Below are 26,899 nucleotides of genomic sequence, written 5' to 3'. Positions count from 1 at the left end.
ACATATCTAGCAAATTTGGTGTTCCTACCATGTAAGGGAACTTTAGTCAGCGGGAGATAATCACAAATAAATTTTTACTGTGATCCCGGTATTAACGCGATAATCCCCGAACGCCTCTTTTTAGCGGTGCAGTCCCTGGACTGCATTGCTACCGCCAAATATGCAGTGTGACTAAATAATATATAAAATAAATATTGTAAAAAAAAAAATCAATTTTATTGATTATGTTATTTTCCCTACAGTTGCTATTTAAGATAATCATGCTGATTACACTGCAAGAGGCGGGGCACAGACAGGTGCGCGAGATGATTGTAGCCTGTTGCTCTACAAGTTGGGGCTTAACCGCTTCCAGACCAGTGTGGTTGAGATCTACATCCTGGTTGTGGCTACGCGGCTCTGACAAGATTTAGATTTCAACAATCGTCGCCACACGGTCCCACCGGTCCTGCTGATTGCGCTGCTCTGCCCCTGCCACAACCCACTTGCCCTGCCATCAGTATGACGGCAGAGCTCTTTGAGCCGGTCAAGAGCCGATTTCATTGGCTCCTGATCCTGTCATTACTGTAAGCCAATCCCGTTGGCTTACATTGATGGACAGGGTCAATGAGCCAATGAAAGCGGCTCCTGACCGGCGTACAGAGCTCTGCCATAATAGAGACGGCAGAGAGAGGGACCTGCGGCGATGGGAGAGCGGTGTGACCAGTGAGAGTGGCAGATCAGTGTGGCGATTTGTTGGTAAGTACCTTTTTACAGCACAAGCAGTCTCTGGTCCTTAAGGGGCCAGAGACTGCTGGTACGGAGGTAGTTAAAAATATAGTGACCAATAGCAACTCCTGTACGTATTATGCCAAGTACTTGGCTCCTCTGGCCACCTGCATAGTCTCCAGCTCACACCCAACAACTCTTGAATGTGCTGTTTGCCTGCCAGCTATCGGGGCAGGAATGAGGAATGCAGGCCAGACGGGAGCACAGTTGCGACGTTATTCTTTTTAAATCCTGACAAATGTGAATGACGCAGGTTCTGTGGCTGATTAAATCAAGGCGCTGACTGAACCTAATCAACTGCACTGAGTGAAAAGTGCTTTGAAGGGAAAACTGATCTATAAGAAAAGATTAATACTGAAGGCTTTATCCTTTTCATATTCCTCAGCAATGTTGCAGTAACTTCACAACATACAGATGTGCTACAGAGTTACACTTTCCCATCCATGTTGTTTTACTGGATGTTTAAAGAGTAACTGTTGGGTATAAAATCAAAAATCAATTATTTATTTTTATCTGGTAAACAAGTAATAAGGATGCTAATCAGGCAATCCAAAAGTTAAAATCACTATTACTTTTCTTGTTGATAAATTATCGTTCCCCAGTTTACATGACTCTTATTTGGTACATAGAAAATTTGGTACACAAAAGAGAAGTTGCAGGGCATGCTGGGTTGTCTTTTTTTGCTTCTCTACTTCCCCTCAGACATAACTAATGCAGCCTCATTGGCTGAAGCCTCTTTCCCTCCTGTTTTCCCCTCCCACACCTCTGTTCCTCTCTGATTGGCCAAAATTTCTCAGGCTGAAACACTGCACTTTCTATAGTGAAGGGTGGGCAAATCAGGCAGAGGAGACTAAGGGCGGATATTACATCACGACTGGCTTCAAAATAGCCACAGTAAATATGGAAACTGTCTAGAATAGGATTCTCTACTTTTCCTTTATAAGATTCACAGGAATCATAACGTGGACAGTGCAATACATATTTTATGTAAGTAGAGCAAGTATTTATCTACTTATATATTTGTGTTTTTTTTCCTGAGATAGTATGGCTGACAGCTCCTCTTTAATGCGGACCCAAACCAAACATTATTTTAATTTAAAATATTTAGTTGCACCACTCTGACACATACAAAGATAAATAAACACTCTGTCAACCCTATGAGCATTTCAGTGCATGCTTTTCACCCTTCTCTTTTCATAACTAGGGTTATACAGGTGGCAGCCATTAGCAATTCCTCCTTTGCCAGACGCCTCCTACTCGACCAGTCTGACGGATTCTGTCCCGGCAATATGAAAGGAAGGGAGGGGTTCCTCCAATGAATGTAAAATATTTTATATTTGTCATCATGCAGCTGAAAAAAGGCTGCTATTTATTATTATAATTTAGAAAATAGATTTTATTTCTGAAATGTATTGTATTTTTAATTTGGGTCCACTTTAAAAGAAACAAATACAAAAGTGCTTGGAACAAACTTTCTCTTTTCTACTAGCCGTCAGGCCATCTACTGGCACATTAAAGGCCGGGGCTTTTTTTAGACCTGAAGTCACTCATGCATTTTTGAAATGGCCTGCCTTTACTGCCTCTCTGCAATAATACTCTCTGTTTCTTAGGCGTTCTGACATAAGAGCGCCACCTAGGAGGTAGAGATATACTGCAACAAGGGAAGCCTTTAAAGGATACGTCGGAGCAAAAAAACACCCCAAAAAACAAACAAAAAAACAAAACACAGATCTACTTACCTGGGGCTTCCTCCAGCCCCTGGCAGCCAATATGTCCCTTTCCACAGCTCTGATGTCCTGGGATCCCCTCCGTTGGAGATGCCCACTTTGCCAGGTCGATCTACTGCACCTGCATGAGTCTGCTGTCGCCCTGGTCACAATGACATTCTGTGCAGGCGCAGAAGTATTGCGCAGGCACAGAAGAATCCTCCAGGCTACAGGATCGCTTGCAGAAGATGCCGACATGGCGTGGTCAGCATCTGCAACAACATCCTGGGAGTCCACAGCTGTGGCAAGGGACAGATAGGCTGTCAGGGGCTGGAGAAAGCCCCAGATGAGTAGAATTTTTTTTCACCTCACAACTGCCCTTTTAGGTAAGCACATGATACATATCACCGATTTTCTATGGATATGCACTGTGCGAGAGAGGAGTGAACAGAGGAAAAGGAATGGTTTACTACTGGTTACCACTATTCAAAGCACATATGCAGATGATCATTAGTACTACAGTACCAATAAAGAGCTAATGTGGCAAGTGGAGGAGGTCCGCTTGTGCACCCCTTAGGTCCAACAGCCCAGTTGTGGTCACCACCTCTGCATCCTCTATTACTATGCCACAGCATATTATTACATGTAATGTACAGATACTTATCTACAATGTGGATTTTATTCATACAGTGTAAATCAGACACTAACCAAATAAGGCTTTCGACTGCTATATCTAGAGATCTCACAGAGATGAGTCAATACTAAGAACCAGAAACTCACTGCTAGAAACTGTTCTCCATAAATAAACAGCTCAAAAAACCTCTGTCTTTATATCGGATACTGTGCTGTCTAACTCTGATTCCTGGAACAGTGCTCTCTGAATACAAGTCATGGGAAGAACCTTCACTTTCACCTTTCAAGGACAACTTTAGCGAGAGGGATATCGATATTTCATCTTACTCCATTAAAAAAACTGTGTTTTTAATGGCAGAAATGCAGTGGAAATGGACAGGCTGGTAACGGTAAAGTGTCATGGGACCGGCATCACAATGTGGGTAAAAAAGGGTGTAGGAGGAGGACGCTCCATCCAGGTCAAGCTCCATTAAAGGACATATCCGAGGTAAAAGAAACAAGATCTCCTTACCTGGGGCTTCCTCCAGCCCCTGCCTAGCAGCCTATTTGTCCCTTGCCACAGCTCTGTTCGAAGCCAGTGTCCCGTGGCCCCCTCTGTTGCAGATGTCTTTTGCGCCTGAGCGAGTGGCCGCACCACACTTCTGCACCTACAAAGAACGCTCCAGGCTACGTGAAGAAGTTGCGGTGAGGGACCGATAGGCTGCCAGGGCCTGGAGGAAGCCCAAGGTAAGTAGATCTTGGTTTTGTTTTTTTTAACCCCGGACCTGTCCTTTAAATGTGCTAATAGTCGCCTCTGCATGACGCTTGCCACCTGGGAATGCTCCACTGTACTAGAATGGTTGTGAGCACAGATGGCACTGACTGTTGAAGGTAGGGGGGGTAAGTCTACAGGGGTCATTTACACACATCCTGGAGTTCTGCCAATAACTTATTTACTCAAAATCAAAACCTGCAGATCAAAAAACCACTGGCAAGGAGAAAAAACTATTGTTTATTATTTTCAGTCAATATGACTCAACTCTGTAATACTTAAGGCCCATACACATCCTAGATTGATGTCACTCACCCATTGGGGTTCAGGGCCCAATTGGGTGATATCGCTGGGCTGAGGCTCTACAGACGTGTTTGTCAGCCTATAGGCTGATGACGTGTTGTGTTGCAATGCAGAGGGAGGAGGGCCGATGGAGGGCCACAGATGTGGTGTCACGCAGCGAGCGGGGAGAACACAGCCATTGCCCAATACTTGGCTGAAGTGATCCACCTGGCAGATCGTTGGCTGGGCAATGGTTGGGGGGCTGCTGTATGTACACACAATGGATTATCGGCCATCTCAGTTGACTTTAATCTACTGATTAATTGGGGGGAGGGGGAGGGCTAGGGGGAGGATATGGCTTCTGAGGTCAAGGCAATATTTCCAACTGTCCAACTATAATACAGATGTTGGAGGACATGTACTATTCTAGAAAACGCTGATCTAGGAAACAGGAGTTATACACCAGCAGTGGGAGTGGTACCTCCTGGGTTGTATTAAGGAAACAGAAGTAAACTTTATGTGTGCAGGCAGTGCACAGAAATATCACCGTCATTTGCACAAACAAATGGTTCAACACTAGGCTGCCCCTCCTCCCCCAGCATATCTCAGTTGATCCAGAGGAAGGCGAAAAAAAAAACTCTAAAAGGGTTGGACTAATTAGCCCTAAAAGGGGAAAACAATCCTAAAAGTGTATCTATGACCCTCAGTAACTGTTCACTCCGTCCTCACCCAAGGGTACCCAAGGCCTAAAACTCACTAAGTATTACTGTATAGTTAGACACTGTGGGCCGGATCCAATTCACTTTTTCTCCTAAGTTTCTCCTAGGAGATAGTTTTTCATATCATGTTTAAAATAACTTTCCAGCACTCTGCAATTGAGAAAATACCAAAAAGTAGGTGAAAGAGTATTCTCAAAATTATTCAAGGTATTTTCTTGCTTGTGGCTTATAAGGCCTTTTATTTATAAGATATGAAAACTTGGAGAAATAGGGAACTGGATCAGGCCCTGCATCTCTACTCTGTAGATGAATATCGTGGAGTAAATAGTAGATAGTTTCTCTATTCATTGGACAGACCGTCTTCATAACAATAGAGAACAGCAATGGGCGTGTATATGCAGTGATATTGTGCGCACTAGGCCAGTAGATGTAGCCATGGGGAGGACTAGCAGGAGTGGTAGGTGGGCTTAGATGAGCATGTAGACAAGCACTTTATAATTACACTTGTCATTTAAGTGGTGTTACAGGCAAACTATAAAATCCAGAAAATATACTGAAATCTGGATTTTACATTTGTGAAGAATTCTGTTTTAAGGTGGAAAATTTAACTGGTTAGGGACCGCGGTAGGTAGAATCTACATCGCATCTGCGGTTCTCTAACTCTGAAGCACCGTAGATTCTATACCGTGGCTTACTGCGGTCCCAACCCGGATCGCTGCTCCTGGATAAAGTAGACTCAGCTGTCATGTGAGATGAGCTTCCTTCTATGGGTAAGGAGCACGTTTTATTGGCTTCTTGCAAGGTGATGACTGTAAGCCAATCACAGTGATCACAGAACGGTTGCATTGAAATAAGGCTCTATTCCTTAAGGGGCCGGAGCCTTGTGGTCTGTAACGTGTTAATGTATGCGTGCATAACTTTTTAGTTGCCAGTTTACTTTCTGTATACTTTCCTCCAGTCACCATTATGTATGGCAAAACTGAATCTATTTATTTTTTTGTGCGTTTTTCAAATTGAACATTGCTGTTAAAAAGAAAGCAGAATGGATAAAAACAAAAAAACACCAACAAGCCATTGTAAAAATAATGTAATGCTTTCACATAAAGCAATATCATAAATATTAGGTAGTATTTACCACTTATGTTAAACCTTGAAACAAATGCACAGTGGCATAGTGGATAAGCTCTCTTGCTTTGCCATAAGTGGATCCCAGGTTCAAATCTGGGCCAGGACACTTTATCTGCATGGATTTTTTTAATGTACTCCGTGTTTGCATAAGTTTCCTCCCACAGCCCAAAAACATACTGTGGTAGAGATTAGATTGTGAGCGCCTATAAGCAGCCTGCAGGCTTTATAAAGCAGCAGAGGACTGTTTGGAAGTGAGTATTTCCCTTTGTGTGTTTGGTAAGTTTCAGAGCAGTTGGGGACAAGCTCTTGGGGGTGGCAGCTCCAGGGCTTGACTGCGCTCACATATGGTGTTACATGCTGGTTCTGGGGCCCGGGCAGTGAGAGTTCCTGGGGCCCCAGGCTGGCTTGTGCACCATTGTTTTTAATTTTATTGTAGATTCCCATGCAGTTTAGTTAGGAGGGGGGCAGATGAGAGGGAATATCCTGCACGCTGGTGCCCCCTGCTGGTCATATAGCCATTGTCTATATGCAACTGAAGCCCTCTCCAACGATTGGCTGACCTGCTCAGCTTCTGCTTGATTAATCACTGCAGACTAGGTGTAACGTGTGTGTGCACTTCTTATTGGCTTATAAGCAGCCTGCAGGCTTTATAAAGCAGCAGAGGACTGTTTGGCAGTGAGTATTTCCCTTTGTGTGTTTGGTAAGGTACTGAGGGACAGTTGGTAACGTAATTATAGAAGCTGGAAATCGTTGTGAAAGATGGCAATGCTTGATCAATGTATAATGACAAAAAGAAACCATATTTATTCATCCCCGTAGTGCATGAGACCTGGGCCCGTATGCAATTCACTTTTTCTCCTGAGTTTTCTCCTTGGTGATATTTTCATATCTTGTTATAAAATGCCTTTTTGCATCACCAGCAAGCTACAAAATACACAAAATAATTTTGATAGTACATTTTTACCATCTTTTAGGTACTTTGTCAATTTTAAAATGCTGAAAAGTTATTTTGAAGAGAAGATGAAAATTATCTCTTAGTAGAAAAATTCAGGAGAAAATGTTAATTGCATATGGACCACACTGTCCATGCTACATGGAGATCTCTGAATGATAGTGGGAATCATCTACAACAATCTTTTTCAGACTAGTCAAAACCTTAACTGCAGATAACTAAAAAGAGATCCAATTTAAGTACCTAATTCCATTGACTACATACAATTTGAGCATCACTAGTGTGTTCAGACAATCCAATTACTCCATGATAATAGTTTAAGGAATGGAAAATGCAATAAATAACGAGGAACATAACAGAAGAGACACCCATGTGCAATTCACGTTTTCTCCTTAGTTTTCTCCACGTTGATATTTTAACACTTTGTCAATAAAATGACATTTAAACTCCCAGCAAGCAAGAAAATGCACAACATAATTTTTACGGTTCCTTTTCTACAACTTTTAGTACCTTTTTTCAATTGCGAAATGCTGAAAAGTTATTTTAAATAGAAGATGAAAAATTATCACCTAGGAGAAAACTTAGGAGAAAAAGTGAATTACATATGGGCCACAGGGCCTGATCCCTTTTCTCCTAGGTTTCTCCTAGATGATATTGTCACATTATTAATAAAATGCCTTTCATGCCACCAGCAAGCAAGAAAACACTCAAAATAATTTTGACAGTACTTTTTTAAAGTGCTAAAACATTTTTTTGAACAGAAGATGAAAATTATCTCCCAGGAGAATACTTAGGAGGAAACGTGATTTTGTTTCTGTCATTCATGAGGCTTAGGGTTACCCTATTGTAAACATATTACTGCCACAAAACACAGTACCAGAAAACCAAAACACTTTCTATCACTTGCAGCTTTCTATAACAGCTATGCAAGCTGTCAGAGCTCTAAGTTCAGATGTTGCAGCTGAGATATATTAATGGACTGAGTCATTTATTCTTTTAGCAATATAAGCACAGTTTATTGAATCAAAGTTTGCAGAAATATTTGAACTATTGCAACTACTTGTCCTTGAAAATAAAAGATATGGTTTTTCAAGAATTTGCTCTACAGAATGCATGTCTCTCTCATAGAAAGCAGTGGAGTTTACAGCAAACTCACCTTCTTGTGCAGTCCCAGAGTAAATGTGTCCCAGCAGACGTATTAATTAATAATCCAGTGTCTGTGGCACTGTGCAGTTCTTTTCTTCAGAATGGAGCTCTTTGGCTGTCCCAGGGGAAGTCAGTTGCAAGGAAAGTGTGTAGAAGGAGAGGGCAGTGCTTGTATCTGACTGACTGATTGATTGCCAGAGCACGGGTACCTGCCTCCCCCTTCTCCTCCCTCCACACCCCCACCTCTCTCCCTCTTTCTCTCTCAGTCTCTGGAGTTACTGGACACCTGCCACAAGCCTGGACTGGAGGTGTAGATGCTCAGCCACCCAGAGTACAGGGGGTAGCAGATTACTCAGTCAGACTCTTCTATTCTTACAGAAAATGATGAAGAAACTACATTTCTCTGCATCACAATAAAACATTTGGGTAGAAGAAAAAATAAACTATTAGCATGGTTTATACTCAATTCTACTGCTTCTTCATGTTAAAACTTGCAGCAATGTTTTTTTTTTAACATTTTTGTAACTTTTTTGGGAAAATGTGTATAAATGTTTCCTGCAAGCACAAAGATGTATTCTTTAAATATTACAATTACATTTAATATAATTTAAATATAGTGTTTGTTAACTGCTTACGTCACATGCAGGCTTGTATTGACCAGAAAGGTAGAGCTGAAAAGCATGGATCTCCACCCTCTGAGCAATACCAAGTCATAGTTCTTAGTATTAGGGGTACCTAACAAAACACTCTTGCAAATGACCCTTGCAATGAGTTCTGGTTCACCATGAGCTTGTTGGTTAGTCTGTACCTTAGTTTTAGTATTAAGGGCAAAGGGTGATCCCCACTTACAGTGCCCAGGAGGAGCTGGGAGCTTTAGTATTGTGGTGGGACTTTTATGGAATCTCCTTTCCTAATGAAGGTTCACCAGAAATCTATATACACACATGCGCCAAGATAATAGTTAAAGGAATAATTTATGACCCATTATGTATTTACCATTATGCTTTAAAATTTGTACAAAAAACAAAACAAAAAACAAACATAAAATAATACAAATATTGTGAATGGAGAAAATGTCACTTGTAATATTTTTTTATATTTCTTATCTACAATTCTTTTTTTCTCTGTCTCCTTCTGCTATTCATCTGTTCTCCTATTTTCTTCTCTTGTAAGCCTTCTGTCTTGCTTTAAAGGACACCACGAACTGGGAGGGATATGGTGGTTGCCATAATAATTTACAGTACTTTTAAACAATACCAGTTGCTTGGCATCCTGCTGATGTCTTTGGCTGCAGTAGTGTCTGGATCACACAGCTGAAACAAGCATGCAGCTGATCCAGGCAAACTTCAGTCAAACATCTGATCTGCAAGCTTGTTCAGGGTCTATGGCTAAAAGTGAGACTGAGGTTCAGTAGGACAGCCAGGCAAATGGTATTGTTTAAGAGAAAAAAAATATGTCAGTCTCCACATTCCTCTAAGTTCAGGTGTGCTTTAAGAAAGTCAGCCTCGCCATTCATTCCCTTCACATCCCTGCCGCTAACTATGCAGGAGCCAGGGAACTGGCATATGTGAATTCCCAGTTGGGGCTTCTCATTGGTTAATGGTTGTGGTCCAGTGGTGATTCTTCACAGCAAATTCAAATAAGCCTCATTGGGAAATTCAAATCAGCACCACTGGAAATTCCTACCAAGTAGCCTCAGTGATCTAGAGCGGTGGATCAATAGCATTACTCATCAGGAAATGTAAATGCAACCCAATGGGTCTGAATTGAATTTCCCTACTGGGGCTTATTTAAATTTACCACAGAAGATTTGCATTGGTCCACAAAAATTAACCAATGGGAGGCATTAACGGGAAATGTATGATGTCGGGGCTCCTGTTCAATCAGAGGCAGGAAAGCGATAGGAGAGGGAAGCCGGGCCTGCACTCTTCAAGCATAGACATAAATAATATGGAAGAAAAGCAGAAAAACACATATGAAGAAATGGAGAACCCAGATTAAAGAAAACAAGAATTACAGATGAAGATAACTGGTGAAAAAACAGAATTATAGATGAAAGATAGAAGAGTTAAAGTAGTTAAAGGTAAAGGAAGGCAGATTTACCATTAATGTTTTTTTTATCTTGGTATGGGTAATATTTCTGCTTTTTAACCACTTGCCGACCGCGCACTCATACCGCGCGTCGGCAAAGTGGCAGCTGCAGGACCAGCGACGCAGTACTGCGTCGCCAGCTGCAGGCTGATTAATTAGGAAGCAGCCGCTCGCGCGAGCGGCTGCTTCCTGTCAAATCACGGCGGGGGGCTCCGTGAATAGCCTGCGGGCCGCCGATGGCGGCTCGCAGGCTAAATGTAAACACAAGCGGAAATAATCCGCTTTGTTTACATTGTACGGCGCTGCTGCGCAGCAGCGCCGTAAGGCAGATCGGCGATCCCCGGCCAATCAGCGGCCGGGGATCGCCTCCATGTGACAGGGGACGTCCTGTCACTGGCTGCACAGGATGGATAGCGTCCTGTGCAGCCCCGATCACCGGGAGGGAGAGGTAGGAGAGGGAGGGGGAGAATGTCGCCGCGGAGGGGGGCTTTGAGGTGCCCCCCCCGCAACTAGCCTGCACGCAGGAGCGATCAGACCCCCCCTGCACATTATCCCCATAGGGGGGAAAAAAGGGGGGCGATCTGATCGCTCTGCGTGCCCTCTGATCTGTGCTGGGGGCTGCAGAGCCCACCCAGCACAGATCCCTTCAAACAGCGCTGGTCCTTAAAGGGGGGTAAAGGGTGGGTCCTCAAGTGGTTAAACTGTATGTTAACTTGGTAAAGGTTCATAAGCAACCAAATTATCCTAATTTTCTGTATGAATACAGTTCATTTGGGGCCCCCTTTCATTAAAAGGAGATTCCAGATTCCACATCAGCTTTCTGATTCCCCTCCCCCCAGCTACACACACATGGTACCTCCTGTCAGAATCCACTTTAACAATAAGCTAGCAGAGATGGGACCTGACAGAGTTTGACAGAATTGGGAGGAGAAGGGAGCATTATTTTGAGGATAACACAAGGCTGTCACCTGTAACCACAGTTTGCTATACTTCATCCACCGCTAGTAGTTGTCCACTGATGGGTCTGTTAGCCATCATACATACACAGATTACGAAGAGATCTGTCCCTGTTTACGATAGTAAGAAAAATTCTGTACATGCCAACATGCTGTTGATTAGCCTAGGGCCTAGGCCATCGCACCTCCTGCTGCTGTAGAGTTGTGGCCTCAAACTCATTTTCTCTTCGTTCTTGATCAATAGTAGCAAGCACAGGAGATAAGCGGTTAATAGGCCTTAGGGGGCTAATCCATTTTGTTCTTAATTTGAATTTTAAAAAAAGCCAAAGTTTTTATACACTGTGCATAGAGATGGCCCAAACGGTTCGCCGGCAGACAGTTCCCAGCAAATTTTGGCTGTTCACGTTCTTTGAGAATGTATGGCGTGTTTGACCCATACACATCATTATGGAGCCAAACTTTGACCTGTTACCTCACAGTCAGCAGAAACATGGCAGCCAATCAGCTAGCACCCCCCTGGACCCACCACCCCCCTATCAAAAAGCAGTTGCAGTGACCATGTTGGATTCATTCTCTACTGGCTGCTGACTGTTTGTGAGAGCAGGATCAGACTTGCTTCAGATAGGTAGGAAAAGCATTAGCTAGGCCTGTGTTCTTGTTCCTCACTTGCTGTGAAAGAACGCCAAACAGCCTTTTTGACGGATAGCACATCGGTCTCCTGTCTATTTTTTGTGTGTGACACTTCACAGCTCACTGACACCCAGAGCTGTGTGCACACTACTGCTGTTGCTACATTAAGTTGCACGCACAGTACCACTCCAGTGCATTATTATTTCACTGTATTCTGATAGTACTATTTCATTTCTCTGTGTGTAACACTTCACAGCCCACTGACACCCAGAGCCATGCATAATGTGATTTCTGCCCTTGAGGGATTAAAACCCAACTTTGCGCCAACTCCGTAATTTTTGATGGGACTTTTGGCATGGATCCCCCTCCGGCATGTCCAAATCCAGGTGTTAGACCCCTTGAAACAAATTTTCCATCACTTTTGTGGCCAGAAACAGTCTTTGTAGGTTTAAAAATTTGCCTGCCCATTGAAGTCTAGTTCGCCGGGGTTCGCATGTTCGCGAACATTTACTTCTATGTTTGCGACATCTCTAATTGTACATGTAAGAAAAGTGTTCACTTGACCATTGCAATGCACTGCTTTAAGTATTTTTTTTTTATATAAATATATACATGACACAGGCCACCAGCAGCCAAAGCAATGAGATTTCCAGTGCTGAACAGCAAACATGCATGTGAGGGGACTTTTCCCTGCTCATTTAAATGATTGTGGCTTATTATTTGCATAATGTTCATGCACACAGTTCTTTTTACATTGCACCAGATGTCAATCAGGTGCTTAAACAGATGTGCTAGGACTTATTTTCAGGGAATATCTTACATTTCTATCAGGAAGTGTCTTTCAGCAGCAAAGAGAGCATGGAGGAGCATAGCATCAGATAACAACGCGACTATTGCTTTGTAAGGGTAATTTGGGGTTCTGGCGATTGCCGGACCCCAAATGACTTCTTCCTCTGAGTTGCTACGACTCGGAGGGGGAATAGTATTTAGTGCTGCCCAGTAATTCAGCGGTAGGAGGGTGAGTTGTCATTCGGCTCCCCCTACGCCCAACTGGCCGGGCAGTGTAATAATATGTATGCCTCAGCAGAACATTTCCTGTTCCTTTGTATTGTGCTGTTCCTGTGCTGTGTGTCCTCCTGCCTTTCCCACTGTGCCACCTCTTCCTCTGCTGGATCCGAAGGTATGCTACTGTACTGATCAGGCACCTGCCCTGTCATCCCTGCACACAGCTGATAACCTTGCTGTGTACTGGGATGACAGGACTGGTGCCCCATCGGCACTGCACCGCCTCTTCCTCCTCTTTAACTGTCGTTAGGGTTTATTTTCGGGGTCTATCTAAATTCCAACTAGGACTTATTTTCAGGGTAGGGCTTGTTTTCGGGGAAACAGTTACACTTTGTTATTAGCAATGGACATGTTGCACAATGTTAATGATGACACTAAGTGACAATCCTTCAGAACATCTCAGCAAACACAGCTGCTCTTCTTACAGGTCACTACCTAAAAGGGAGCAGAGAATGAAACAGAATGCATATACAATGTTGTGGATTAAAGATCAAACATAACATGAAGCTGAGCTCTGGCTCAATCCCACCATGTTAGCAAGGGTATTTCTGTAACTGTAATTAAAAACATATATCAGCCACATAGAGATGCAGATATAGGGCAAGCTACAGGGCTTATATTAAAGACTCCCTGTTATCCGTGATCCAAGTTGAAAATCAATGAGAGCATTTACAGTGGAGCGCATACAGCAGTAGATAAATATGGGAGCAGAGTGACCTGGAGGCTGCCCAGCATCTCTCTGTAGGTGCTGGATAGTGTTGGGCGAACAGTGTTCGCCACTGTTCGGGTTCTGCAGAACATCACCCTGTTCGGGTGATGTTCGAGTTCGGCCGAACACCTGACGGTGCTCGGCCAAACCGTTCGGCCACATGGCCGAACTAAGAGCGCATGGCCGAACGTTCCCCGAACGTTCGGCTAGCGCTGTGATTGGCCGAACGGGTCACGTGGTTCGGACCCGAACGCGCTCTGATTGGCCGAACGGTCACGTGGTTCGGGTAAATAAATACCCGAACCACGTCATATCTCCGCCATTTGTCTGTGGGTTTAGCTTTGGGTAGGCAGGCAGGGTAGTTCGCGCTCCAGCCACGCTAGCCAGGGTCCCCCCTGTCATTGTGTCACTGCTGGGAACAGTAGTACACCGCTTGCTCAGCCACACTATATAGCATTCTGTTTACTGCCACTCTGTGTACCTCGCTCAGCCACACTATATAGCATTCTGTTTACTGCCACTCTGTGTCTGCTGGGAATAGTAGTACACCGCTTGCTCAGCCACACTATATAGCATTCTGTTTACTGCCACTCTGTGTACCTCGCTCAGCCACACTATATAGCATTCTGTTTACTGCCACTCTGTGTCTGCTGGGAATAGTGGTACACCGCTCGCTCAGCCACACTATATAGCATTCTGTTCACTGTTCTGTGTCTGTTTGGAATAGTGGTACACCGCTCGCTCAGCCACACTATATAGCATTCTGTTTACTGTTCTGTGTCTGCTGGGAATAGTGGTACACCGCTCGCTCAGCCACACTATATAGCATTCTGTTTACTGTTCTGTGTCTGCTGGGAATAGTGGTACACCGCTCGCTCAGCCACACTATATAGCATTCTGTTTACTGTTCTGTGTCTGCTGGGAACAGTAGTACACCGCTCGCTCAGCCAGAGTATATAGCATTGTGTTTACTGCCACTCTGTGTACACCGCTCAGCCAGACTATATACCATTGTTTACTGACACTCTGTGTACACCGCTCAGCCAGACTATATACCATTGTTTACTGACACTCTGTGTACACCGCTCAGCCAGACTATATACCATTGTTTACTGCCACTCTGATTCTGCTGGGAACAGTAGTACACCGCTCGCTCAGCCAGACTATATAGCATTGTGTTTACTGCCACTCTGTGTACACCGCTCAGCCAGACTATATACCATTGTTTACTGACACTCTGTGTACACCGCTCAGCCAGACTATATACCATTGTTTACTGAAACTCTGTGTACACCGCTCAGCCAGACTATATACCATTGTTTACTGCCACTCTGATTCTGCTGGGAACAGTAGTACACCGCTCGCTCAGCCAGACTATATACCATTGTTTACTGACACTATATAGCAGACTATATAGCATTGTGTGTACACCGCTCAGCCAGACTATATACCATTGTTTACTGACACTCTGTGTACACCGCTCAGCCAGACTATATACCATTGTTTACTGCCACTCTGATTCTGCTGGGAACAGTAGTACACCGCTCGCTCAGCCAGACTATATACCATTGTTTACTGACACTCTGTGTACACCGCTCAGCCAGACTATATACCATTGTTTACTGCCACTCTGATTCTGCTGGGAACAGTAGTACACCGCTCGCTCAGCCAGACTATATACCATTGTTTACTGCCACTCTGATTCTGCTGGGAACAGTAGTACACCGCTCGCTCAGCCAGACTATATACCATTGTTTACTGACACTCTGTGTACACCGCTCAGCCAGACTATATACCATTGTTTACTGCCACTCTGATTCTGCTGGGAACAGTAGTACACCGCTCGCTCAGCCAGACTATATAGCATTGTGTTTACTGCCACTCTGTGTACACCGCTCAGCCACACTATATAGCATTGCGTACTCTGCCAGTCAGTGTGTATATTGCTGGGATCAGTAATACTCCACTCACCGTCAACCACTATATGAGCTCAACATGAGTTCCCCAGAGACCTCCGCTGTGAGCAGCACTCCCAACAACAGCAACAGCCAACGCCCCACGCAAGCTATAACATCCACCCCAGCAGCCAGTGGTCAGCAGCAGCCCTCCCCGGAGGAGAACGTTGTGTCCATCAGTCCGTCGCCAGAGCGATTAATGAGGGCTGCCATTGAGGAGATGATGGGGCCTGATGTGGAGGAGGAGGTCTGGCTCAGGCCAGCATCCCAAGTTAATGTTGAGGACGATGAGGGGTCTGTGTCTGGGGATGTTGGGGTGGCAGAGGTGGTGGGTGGGTCAGACTCAGGAGAAGAGTTGTATGATGAGGATGATGATCGGGACCATCTGTATGTGCCTCAGAGTCCGACCCCGGAAAACATGTTGTATCGTGTGTTTAGGTACTAAAATCTGCGTTCCCTCCCAGTAGTGTTGGGCGAACAGTGTTTGCCACTGTTTGGGTTCTGCAGAACATCACCCTGTTCGGGGTGACTATATAGCAGACTATATAGCATTGTGTTTAATGCCACTCTGTGTACACGGCTCAGCCACACTATATAGCATTGTGTTTACTTCCACTCTGTGTCTGCTGGGAACAGTAGTACACCGCTCACCCGCCACTGTATAGCATTGTGCTCTGTGTCACTGCTGACAATAGTGGTACACCGCTCACCCACCACTGTATAGCATTTCTGTACTGCCACTGTACTGCTGCCAGTCAGCGTGTACTTTAAGGATAAGTGAAATGAGGAAGAAATCCGGTGAAAGAGGGAGGGGCAAGGGAAGAGGTGTTTCCCCTGACGGTTCACGTACAGGCCACAGGGGAGCACCCAAGAAAACCCACTCAATACTGCCCATGTTGTCCAGGACAACAACCCTCACAGATCCAAAAGAACAGGACCAGATAATTACTTGGATGACCTCTCAAGCGTCCAGCAGTGGGTTAAGCAGCACCAGCACATCACGCACGAGGTCCGAGTCCTCAGCCAGTTAAAGTCTGGGCTTTCTTTGAAGACTGCACTGAGGATGTTACCATGGCGATTTGCAAGGTGTGCAAGACCCGCCTGAGCAGGGGGAAAAGTATTAACAACCTCTCCACCACCAGCATGAGCCGCCACATTCTATCCAAACATCCCACTCTGTGGGCAAACGCGGCAGGACAGGGTACCACCAGCAACACTGCCTCCCTTGGGTTCACCAGACTCACCACCAGACCCGCCTCAGCAGCAGCAGTAGCCCAGCCATTGCGTGGTTCACAACATTCACAAACATCAGACGATGCTGACACTGTCACTTTCCGGACTAGTGCTCTTGAGGTCTCCCAGTGTTCATCAAACACAACAACCAACAGCCCTTCGGTGTGCAGCGCTACGGTTGAGTTGTCTGTCTCTGAGATGTTTGAGCACAAGAGGAAATTGCCAGCAAATGACCCCCGGGCCGTGGCAGTAACAGCCAGCCAGCATAGCCAAGCTTCTGGCCTGCGAAATGCTGCCATATCGAGTGGTGGAGACAAACAGCTTCAAGGGCATGATGTCAGTGGCCATCCCACGTTACGTGGTTCCCAGCCGCTACCACTTTGCGCGCTCTGCAGTGCCTGAGTTGCATGAGCACGTGGTCAGCTAAATAACCCGAAGCTTGAAGAATGCCGTTGCCTGCAAGGTTCACCTCACCACTGACACCTGGACGAGTGCGTTCGGCCAGGGTCGATACATCTCCCTTACCGCGCACTGGGTGAACCTTGTGGAGCCTGGCAGCGATTCCTCACCTGCTACGGCGCGGGTGTTGCCCACGCCGCAAACAGCTGGATAACAACAGCAGCACCTACCTCTCTGACTCCTTCTCCTCCAACGCATCTCAAAGCTGTACCTCATCCGGAAATGCTAACCCAGCACCAGCAGCAGTAGGATCGTGGAAGCAGTGCAGCACAGCTGTTGGCATGCGTCAGCAAGCGTTGCTGAAGCTGATCTGCCTTGGGGATAAGCAGCACACAGGGGAGGAAATTTGGAGGGGAATAAAGGAACAGACGGATTTGTGGCTGGCACCGCTGGACCTGAAACCGGGCATGAAGCTAGACACCTGGCACGAACTGGCAATGTACGCAATAGAGGTGCTGGCTTGCCCGGCAGCCAGCGTTATGTCGGAACGCTGTTTCAGTGCTGCCGGAGGCATCATCACAGATCGGCGTATCCGCCTCTCCACAGAAAATGCAGACCGTCTGACTCAAATTAAAATGAATCAATCCTGGATTGGAAACGACTACGCAACACTCCTGGACCCCAACCAAGTAACATGACCGATGAACATCTGGGATGGTTTAGCGTTTCCGGTCCCTGTTTATTGAACCTCTCATCTGTATTACATTTATGACTGCATGGCGGCAAAAAGCATTGCTGCTATATCCGCACGCTTTTTGTCCTCATGCAAGGCCTGGGTTGTTGTGTCTCACAAAGCGTGGCTTTCTCCTCCTGCGCCTCATCCTGTTCCATCACGTGTGCTGCTGCTGCTGCTGCTGCTGGGTTACCGTTGCCGGTCCCTGTTTATGGAACCTCTTATCTTTATTACATTTATGACTACATGGCGGTACAAAGCATGCTATCCGCACGCTTTTTGTCCTCATGCAAGGCCTGGGTTGTTGTGTCTCACAAAGCGTGGCCTTCTCCTCCTGCGCCTCCTCCTGTTCCATCACGTGTGCTGCTGCTGCTGCTGCTGCTGCTGGGTTACCGTTGCCGGTCCCTGTTTATGGAACCTCTTATCTTTATTACATTTATGACTACATGGCGGTACAAAGCATGCTATCCGCACGCTTTTTGTCCTCATGCAAGGCCTGGGTTGTTGTGTCTCACAAAGCGTGGCCGTCTACCTCCTGCGCCTCCTCCTGTTCCATCACGTGTGCTGCTGCTGCTGCTGCTGCTGCTGCTGGGTTACCGTTGCCGGTCCCTGTTTATGGAACCTCTTATCTTTATTACATTTATGACTACATGGCGGTACAAAGCATGCTATCCGCACGCTTTTTGTCCTCATGCAAGGCCTGGGTTGTTGTGTCTCACAAAGCGTGGCCTTCTCCTCCTGCGCCTCCTCCTGTTCCATCACGTGTGCTGCTGCTGCTGCTGCTGCTGGGTTAGCGTTGCCGCGTGGTCCCTGTTTATTGAACCTCTTATCTTTATTACATTTATGACTACATGGCGGTACAAAGCATGCTATCCGCACGCTTTTTGTCCTCATGCAAGGCCTGGGTTGTTGTGTCTCACAAAGCGTGGCCTTCTCCTCCTGCGCCTCCTCCTGTTCCATCACGTGTGCTGCTGCTGGGTTAGCGTTGCCGCGTGGTCCCTGTTTATTGAACCACTTATCTTTATTACATTTATGACTGCATGGTGGTACAAAGCATGCTATCCGCACGCTTCTTGTCCTCATGCAAGGCCTGGGTTGTTGTGTCTCAAAGCGTGGCCTTCTCCTCCTGCGCCACCCTCCTCCTGTTCCATCACGTGTGCTGCTGCTGGGTTAGCATTACCGGTCCCTTTTCCTGGAACCTCTTATATGTATTACATTTATGACTGCATGCCGACAAAAAGCATGTTACCTGTGCAAAGAAAACAGACATTTCCCGCATTTAAAAGACAGTTTTCCCTTTGAAACTTTAAAATCGATTTTCTCAAAAACTATAAGCTCTTTTTGCTAAATTTTTTTTCCTCTTGTACCCACTCCCAAGGTGCACATACCCTGTAAATTTGGGGTATGTAGCATGTAAGGAGGCTTTACAAACCACAAAAGTTCGGGTCCCCATTGACTTCCATTATGTTCGGAGTTCGGGTCGAACACCCGAACATCGCGGCCATGTTCGGCCTGTTCGGCCCGAACCCGAACATCTAGATGTTCGCCCAACACTAGTGCTGGATGCCAGCCATACCAGAAATGCTGTTCAGGAATCCATGTATCAATACACTGTTTTAATCAAGCAAATAAGAAATAAAATCTCATGCTGCTGGAACAGTATTAAGTTTCCTATGGAAGAAGCAATTTACAAACATTGTATCTTGGATCCTGATTTACTCTTGTCAAGTCCTAAAGGACCTTATCTCAATGTAGTTAAAAACCAATAAACTTGCATCATTGCATGCACCTACGGGTCTAGTCTTTTTTTGTTTTTGTACTTGGTAAATTTAGGACCATGTGCAGCTCCTCCAACGCTAGTTATTACCTTCAAACCATGGAAACAATATACTATTTGGTGAGCCCTCAGTACTTACTGTATGTGGAACTTAGTTTCCATAATGAACTGCACTGTATTTTGTACTTGAGCAATTAACCAGCGTTGAGGTTCCCTCCTCTACGCTACCTACATTAGACAGCGCGCAAGCAAACACTTCATGCTTCGTCTAGAGAACCTGAAATTCAAGCAAAGGCAAATTCAAGCGGAGGCAATTCTGGTCCTTACAAAATACAAAACAAAGTGTTTTACTTACCTGGGCCTTCTGCCAGCCCCTTGAAGCCTTCCTGTCCCGGCCGTGCCGGTTCTCCACGATCCTCTGTTCTCCCGCCACCAGGTTGAATTACTTGCTTTATTTTTCTGCTTGAAAGAGTTAATTTCTAGGCATGGAAGTGACAGCTTCTGTCTTGTCAGAACCTTGATGGGGAATATAGTGCACATCACTGATAAGCAAATTACAGCAATAAAAGTTTTCCTGGCAGAATACAACTTCTGAGGGCAGGGAGAGAAAAATACATGAACTATTGACCTTTTTCTAACTCTGGGACACGTAATAGGCTGCCACTGATTAGAGACAGTACAACATTCAACCTACTTTGTAAATGTTTAACTAGCCTATGACTGCTCCATGCCAACAGGCGTGGCCCCGGCGACAGCCTCAGGACTGCCTAACGGCAATTGGCGTCAAGTCCTGGGGCTGGCTACTGCAGGAGATCGCGCGCAGGCTGCGCGCACATCTCCTGCTTGGGGGCGGACCTCCGCCCCAACTTCAGTCTCCGAGCGCCAATTAGACCCCACCAACAGAGAGCTCTGTTGGTGGGGGGGAAAGGGGGGGGGGATCACTAGTGTGCTGTGTTGTGCAGCCATGCAGCTTGGCCTTAAAGCTGCAGTGGCCAATTAGGCAAAAAAAAGCCTGGTCTTTAGGGGGGTTTAGCACTGTGGTCCTGAAGTGATTGAATATAAAAGAAAACCCTGGGATACTTAAAGGGATATTATTAATTAAAACAACTTTATTTTTAATGCTGTATGTTAGGGAACACATTACCACAATTTCTTTCCTCACTCAGCTGTGCCTTTCTGCTGTAAAATCATTCATCAGTTTTAGATACAAAAGTGGCGTGTTCTGCAGGGCTAGACCATGTTCCTGCACAGTGGGGTTGCTAACAACTCCTCGGTGTATTATTTATTAAAGGGGAACTGAAGAAAGAGGTATATGGAGGCTGTCATGTTTATTTCCTTTTAGACAATACTAGTTGCCTGGCAGCCCTGCTGATCCTCTGCCTCTAATACTATTAGCCATAGCCCCTGAACAAGCATGCAGCAGATCAGGTGTTTCAGTGGTTCAGACTTATAAGTCTGATCTGACAAGACTAGCTGCATGCTTGTTTCTGGTTTTAATCAGATACTACTGCAGAGAAATAGACCAGCAGGGCTGCCAGGCAACTGGTATTGATTAAAAGGAAATAAACATGACAGCCTCTATATACCTCTCTCTTCAGTTCCCCTTTAATCACCTTGGTAAAAAAAAAGAATCCTATGCTAGGTGTACACGATACAATTTTCTGGCAGATTTATTTTAATCGATTTTCTAGAGGATTTCTGTTCACTTTTATGGAAATCGATCGGGAAATAATCGAAGTTCAAATCGGACATGTTGGAAAAATCAATCTGGTAGGTAAATCTGCCAGAAAAGTGTATTGTGTGTACATAGCATAGGATTCTTTTTTTTACCAAGGTGATTAATAAATAATACACTGAGGAGTTGTTCGCGACCCCACTGTGCAGGAACATGGTCTAGCCCTGCAGAGCCCACCACTTTTGTATCAATCTGGCAGGTAAATCTGCCAGAAAAGTGTATTGTGTGTACCTAGCATACTTTAGATGGTGGTAAGGGGTTTAGTACAAAATGCACCGTAGATCATTTTGGAAAGTAAGATCCACCAAGTGTGACAACTTGGTTGGTTTTATTACTATCAGGGTTCCAGCCTGTTGTGAGCAAGTGTTGTGAGTTTGGAGGGTTAATGGTTGTTTCCAGATTAAAAAGTGGCTGATATAACTCTTCCTACTTTTATTTACTAATTTTGCTGTTTCTTCCTGCAGAAAATGTGTCACATAAATAGGTTTAGAAAAAGATAAGGAGTGATGACTAATGGGGAATTATTCTGCAATAGCAGTTTATGTAGCTAAGAAACTTGCAACGCGTAAAGTTGTCATGGAGGGAATTGATTTATTTTCTTTTCTGTAACAATTAGATACCCTTTAAAAAACCTCTACAGAGAGAAATATAGATGCGGCTGTTGTTGTGTTCTTTCTGAAAATGTTTTATGCCTGGCTGGCATGCTGATAGTGATAATCTATTTTCTCCCCATGGCAGAGGACCAGCATGCAGTTAGTTACTCTATCAGAACAGAACACCTTGCATGAATACTTTCCAGGTTAGTGATGATGCAGGCTACATATGGATGGCTGATAACAGTGGGTTCCACCTCCTGTTAGCAAGCCAGGGTGACAACCTAGGGTCTGTGAGCTGCCTCAAGTGCTGGGGGGATGGAAGCCAAAGAGTGACTTTAAGTGCTGTACTCAATTCATCACTTTTTGATTTGGGAGATATCACCCACCAGATGTTGCATGTCATGGTCTTCAGCTGCGTAATAACCATGCTGAATCAACTGCCACATCAACTGCCTGCATGAATTACCCTATGTAGTTTCAAGGACAGCAGATGAATGGTGGCCAGTTAATCTGCTTAAAGGACCTCTGTCACAAAAATCTTAAAATTTAAAGTACATGTAAACATATGCAAATAAGAAGTACGTTTCTTCCAGAGCAAAATGAGCCATAAATTACTTTTCTCCTATGTTGCTGTCACTTACAGTAAGTAGTGGTAATCTGACATTACCGACAGATTTTGGACAAGCCCATCTTTTCATGGGGGGATCTCAGGGATTTTTTTTATTTTTAAAAGCACTTAGTGAATGGCAGTTGCTCCGTCCAACTGCCAAATAAGTTTACGGTGAGCAGGGAAACGGGCCAGCATCTTTGTATAAATCTTTTTCAACGAGTGTCTTTATAAAGAATAAAGGCCATGCTGAGAATCCCCCATGAAGAAATGGACTAACCCAAAACCTATTGGTTATGTCAGATTTCTACTACCTACTGTAAGTGACAGCAACATAGGAGAAAAGTAATGTAATGTATGGCTTATTTTACTCTGGAAGAAATGTACTTCTTATTTGTATGTGTTTTAAATTTTAAGATTTTTGCGACAGTTCCTCTTTAAAGGGACACTTAAAGAGACTCTGAAGTCTCATTTTTTTACCTGCTTTTTCCTTATAATACTGTTCAGCACGATTGCCCCACTAAATTCGCCGCATCCCCGTGGCAGATGAATGATTTATAGCTGACATACAGCCCTGCAAAGCTCCCGGCTTCTCTTCCTGGAGGGGCAGAGCTATGAGCTGTAGCTTTGCCTCCTCCACAGTCAATCTCCTCTGATCGCCGCCTCTCCCCGCCCCTCTCAGTCTTCCTTTCCTGAGAGGGGCGGGGAGGAGGCGGAGATCGGCAGAGATTGGTTGCTGAGAGGCTGAGCTACAGCTCAAAGCTCAGTCTCTCCAGGAAGAGAAGCCCTGCGTGTCAGGGCAGCACAATCTGCGACCAGCAAAGTTGTAGAACTTTGCTGGTCTATTACTAGGCAATAAATCATTCATCTGCCGCGGGGATGTGGCAAATTTAGTGGAGCAATCATGCTGAACAGGATTATAAAGAGAAGTCTGGTAAAAAATGAGACTTCAGTGTCTCTTTAAGACAGGAATAAAAAATCAGTTTTACTTTCCTGGGGCTTCTACCAGCCCCCTCCAGCCGTCCCCATGGAGGCTGCCATATTTATCCCTTTTTAAGCAATACCAGTTCCCTGGCTTCCTTGCTGATCCTCTGCCTCTCATAATTTCTGATTAAATGTATATTTATTAATACATTTTCAAGATAAACAGACATAACAGACATACAAAAACATGAGCATTGGCAGTACAATTGTCCACATACATCTCTGAAAGCATATCCTTCAGAAAAATGAGCAGCTGCTCATAGACGTAGTAGCCGCTAGGAAACACTTCAAAACGTACAACAGTTAAGAAGAAAGAGGGCAAATTAGCTGACAGGGCGATCCATGAACAGTGTGAAGAAAGTAGTTTCCATAGTTTGTGGAGAAACATAATAAACTGCCAATTGCGAAGACACAAGGACAGAGTCAGAGTTGACGGAAACACAGAAGCAAAGCGGGGAAGGGAAAGTCAAGTAATAGATTACCAAATCCACATTACATAAAAGAATATAGACACGCTAGTAGGTTGATATTTTCCCAACTCAAGGTACAGTTGAATTTAACAAGGTCATGAAATCTTGTGAATCTCGATAATCCAGGCAGCAAGACCAGAGATTAATGTAGATCTCTAAACACTAATTTTCCGTTGCCATGAGTTCGTCCATGCTCATGAGTTCATTCATAGCTTCTACCCAACTATGCAGAGGAGGGATGATGGAGGATTTCCAAAATCTGGCCACTGTGGTTCGAGCTGCCGTAAATCAATGACGTAAAATGCTATGCCTCTAATACCTTCAGCCATAGACCCTGAACAAGCATGCAGCATATCAGGTGTTTCTGACATTATTGTCAGATCTGACAAGATTAGCTTCATGCTTGTTTCTGGTGTACTTCAGACTGCAGCCAAATAGATCAGCAGGGCTGCCAGGCAACTGATATTGTTTAAAAGGAAACAAATTCGTCAGGCAGCCTCCACAGCACTCTCACCTCGGGTTCACTTTAAAGGGAACCTAAACTGAGAGAGATATGGATGTTTCCCTTTAAACCATAACAGTTACAATATACAATACAATAACATTTCTATAGCGCTTTTCTCCCATAGGACTCAAAGCGCTTAGGCTCTCTCAGATTCAGTAATTAGTAGAATGAAGTATTCACACAACAAAAGTTATATTTCTGCAAATGCCAGACTGAACAGGTGAGTTTTCAGTCTGGATTTAAACACGTCCAGGGATGGGGCTGTCCTGATCTGTTGAGGTAAGGAGTTCCAAAACGTAGGGGCAACATGACAGAAGGCTCTGGGACCAAAAGTTTCCAAGTGGACTCTGGGTATGACTAGATTATTAGAACCTGTGGATCTGAGAATGCGGGGATTGCTACGCAGCTGTAACATATCTTTCATGTATCCAGGGCCTAGATTATTCAGGGATTTAAATGTCAGTAGGCCGATCTTGAATAGGACCCTCCATTCTATAGGTAGCCAGTGAAGGGAATGCAGGACTGGCGTTATGTGGCAGTGACGGGGTTGGTTGGTTGGTTGGTTAGCAGTATGGCAGCAGTATTCTGTATCAGCTGTAGGCGGTACAAGACCTTTTTTGGAAGGCCAGTGTAGAGAGCATTGCAGTAGTCCAGTCGGGATGTGATGAAGGCGTGGACTAAGGTTGGCAGATCTTCTGGGGGTATGAGGTGCTTGATTTTTGCAATGTTCTTCAGGTGAAAATAGGATGATTTAACCACAGCAGAGATTTGAGTTCTGAAGTTTAAATCCCCATCAATTAGAACTCCCAGGCTACGCACATGATCAGAGCTGCGTAGATCCGTGCCTCCTATTCCCAGTGGTGAAGACTGCAAGTTAAGTTGTTTTGTTATCATGCTCTGCCCTCCAATCAGAAGGACTTCAGTTTTGTCTGCATTTAGTTTCAGCCAGTTGTCATTCATCCATTGCTGTAGTTCACGTAAGCAGGCGTTTATAGTTAGAGTTGCGTCTGTCACACCAGGCTTGAAGGAAAGATATAGTTGGGTGTCGTCTGCATAGCAGTGGTATGTCAGGCCATGTTTTTGGATTAGTTTTCCCAATGGTAGCATGTAAATCGTGAAAAGCAGGGGAGAGAGGATTGAGCCCTGGGGCACCCCATACTTAAGTGTTACAGGGGTGGACAGGAAAGGCCCCATAGACACTTTGTGGGTTCTGCCACTCAAGAAGGATTGGAGCCACTGAAGTACTATGCCGCAGTATTCCTGTAGCCTGTTTATCAAGATGTCATGGTCAACTGTGTCAAAGGCTGCAGAAAGGTCTAGCAGTATGAGGATCGAGCACTCTCCTCTGTCTCTTGCCATGAGCAGGTGGTTGCATATTTGGATGAGGGCAGTTTCAGTGCTGTGGTGTTTCCTGAAGCCAGACTGGAATGGGTCATAACTGTTATTTTGTAGGATTCTGGCTTCTAGCTGGAGGTATACAGCTTTTTCAATTAGCTTGCCCAGAAAGGGGAGGTTAGAGACAGGTCTGTAGCTGGTCATTGCATCTGGGTCCAGGGAGGGTTTTTTGAGGAGAGGCCTGATGATTGCTTCCTTCAGTAAAGCAGGAAATATCCCTGATTGTAAGGAACAGTTAACAATTTTGAGGAATACCGGTACGAACAGGTCGGGGCAGTTCAACATGAACTGTGTTGGGCCAGGATCCAGGTCACAGGTAGTTAGGCGGACGTGAAGGAGGATGCTTGATGTGACTTCTTCATCAATTTCTTTGAAGTTTGACCAAGGTGTTACGTTGTCTCTGCTAATGGTCTTCGGCGCTATATTAGGCTCAGCTGTAAGTTGGATGGCGGACCTTATAGCGGAGACTTTGTCTGTGAAGAAATGGGCAAATTGGTCACAGAGGTCCTTTGAAGACTCGATATTAAGTTTTTGACATGCTGGGTTGCAGAGTTTTTCCACTGTGCGGAACAGTTGGGCTGGATTGTTAACTGCATTTGCAATCTCTTGTGATAGAAAGGATGATTTTTTTCCCGTGATTACCTTTTGGTAGCTCTTCAAGTGGAAGATTAAGGCATGTTTGTCTTCTGGGGACTGAGATTTGCGCCACAGCCTCTCAAGTTTTCGGCCTTGTCTTTTCAGCTCTTTTATGGCGTTATCAAACCACTGTGCATGATGGTGTGGAGTAAGATATTTGGTGCGCAGAGGAGCAATGGTCTCAAAGGTGGAGGACACACATTTGTTGTATTTAAACACCAGAGTATCAGGGTCCAAGCTGGAGTCAGTCAATTCATCAAAGCTAAGGTTATCTCGGATATGTTGAGTTGTTAGCCCTTTAAAGCGGCGATATTTTATTTGATTCTTGACCTGGTGTTTGA

At 44.9% G+C, this 26,899-nt stretch overlaps 1 protein-coding gene across 2 annotated transcripts in view; it reads right to left on the bottom strand.

Moving 5' to 3' along the window:
* CHRDL1 (chordin like 1) overlaps positions 1 to 8,231 on the bottom strand; it is a 133,905-nt gene extending 125,674 nt beyond the window's left edge. For both annotated transcript variants that reach the window (XM_068249607.1, XM_068249605.1), the window contains exon 1: positions 8,093 to 8,231. The gene's annotated coding sequence lies outside the window, so the exon portion shown is untranslated. The remainder of the gene's footprint in view (positions 1 to 8,092) is intronic.
* Positions 8,232 to 26,899: the final 18,668 nt, after the last annotated feature.

The sequence above is a fragment of the Hyperolius riggenbachi genome, chromosome 8 (genome assembly GCF_040937935.1).
Source record: "Hyperolius riggenbachi isolate aHypRig1 chromosome 8, aHypRig1.pri, whole genome shotgun sequence".
In the NCBI taxonomy this organism is placed as follows: Eukaryota; Metazoa; Chordata; class Amphibia; order Anura; family Hyperoliidae; genus Hyperolius; species Hyperolius riggenbachi.
This window is presented reverse-complemented; position numbering and strand designations above follow the sequence as displayed.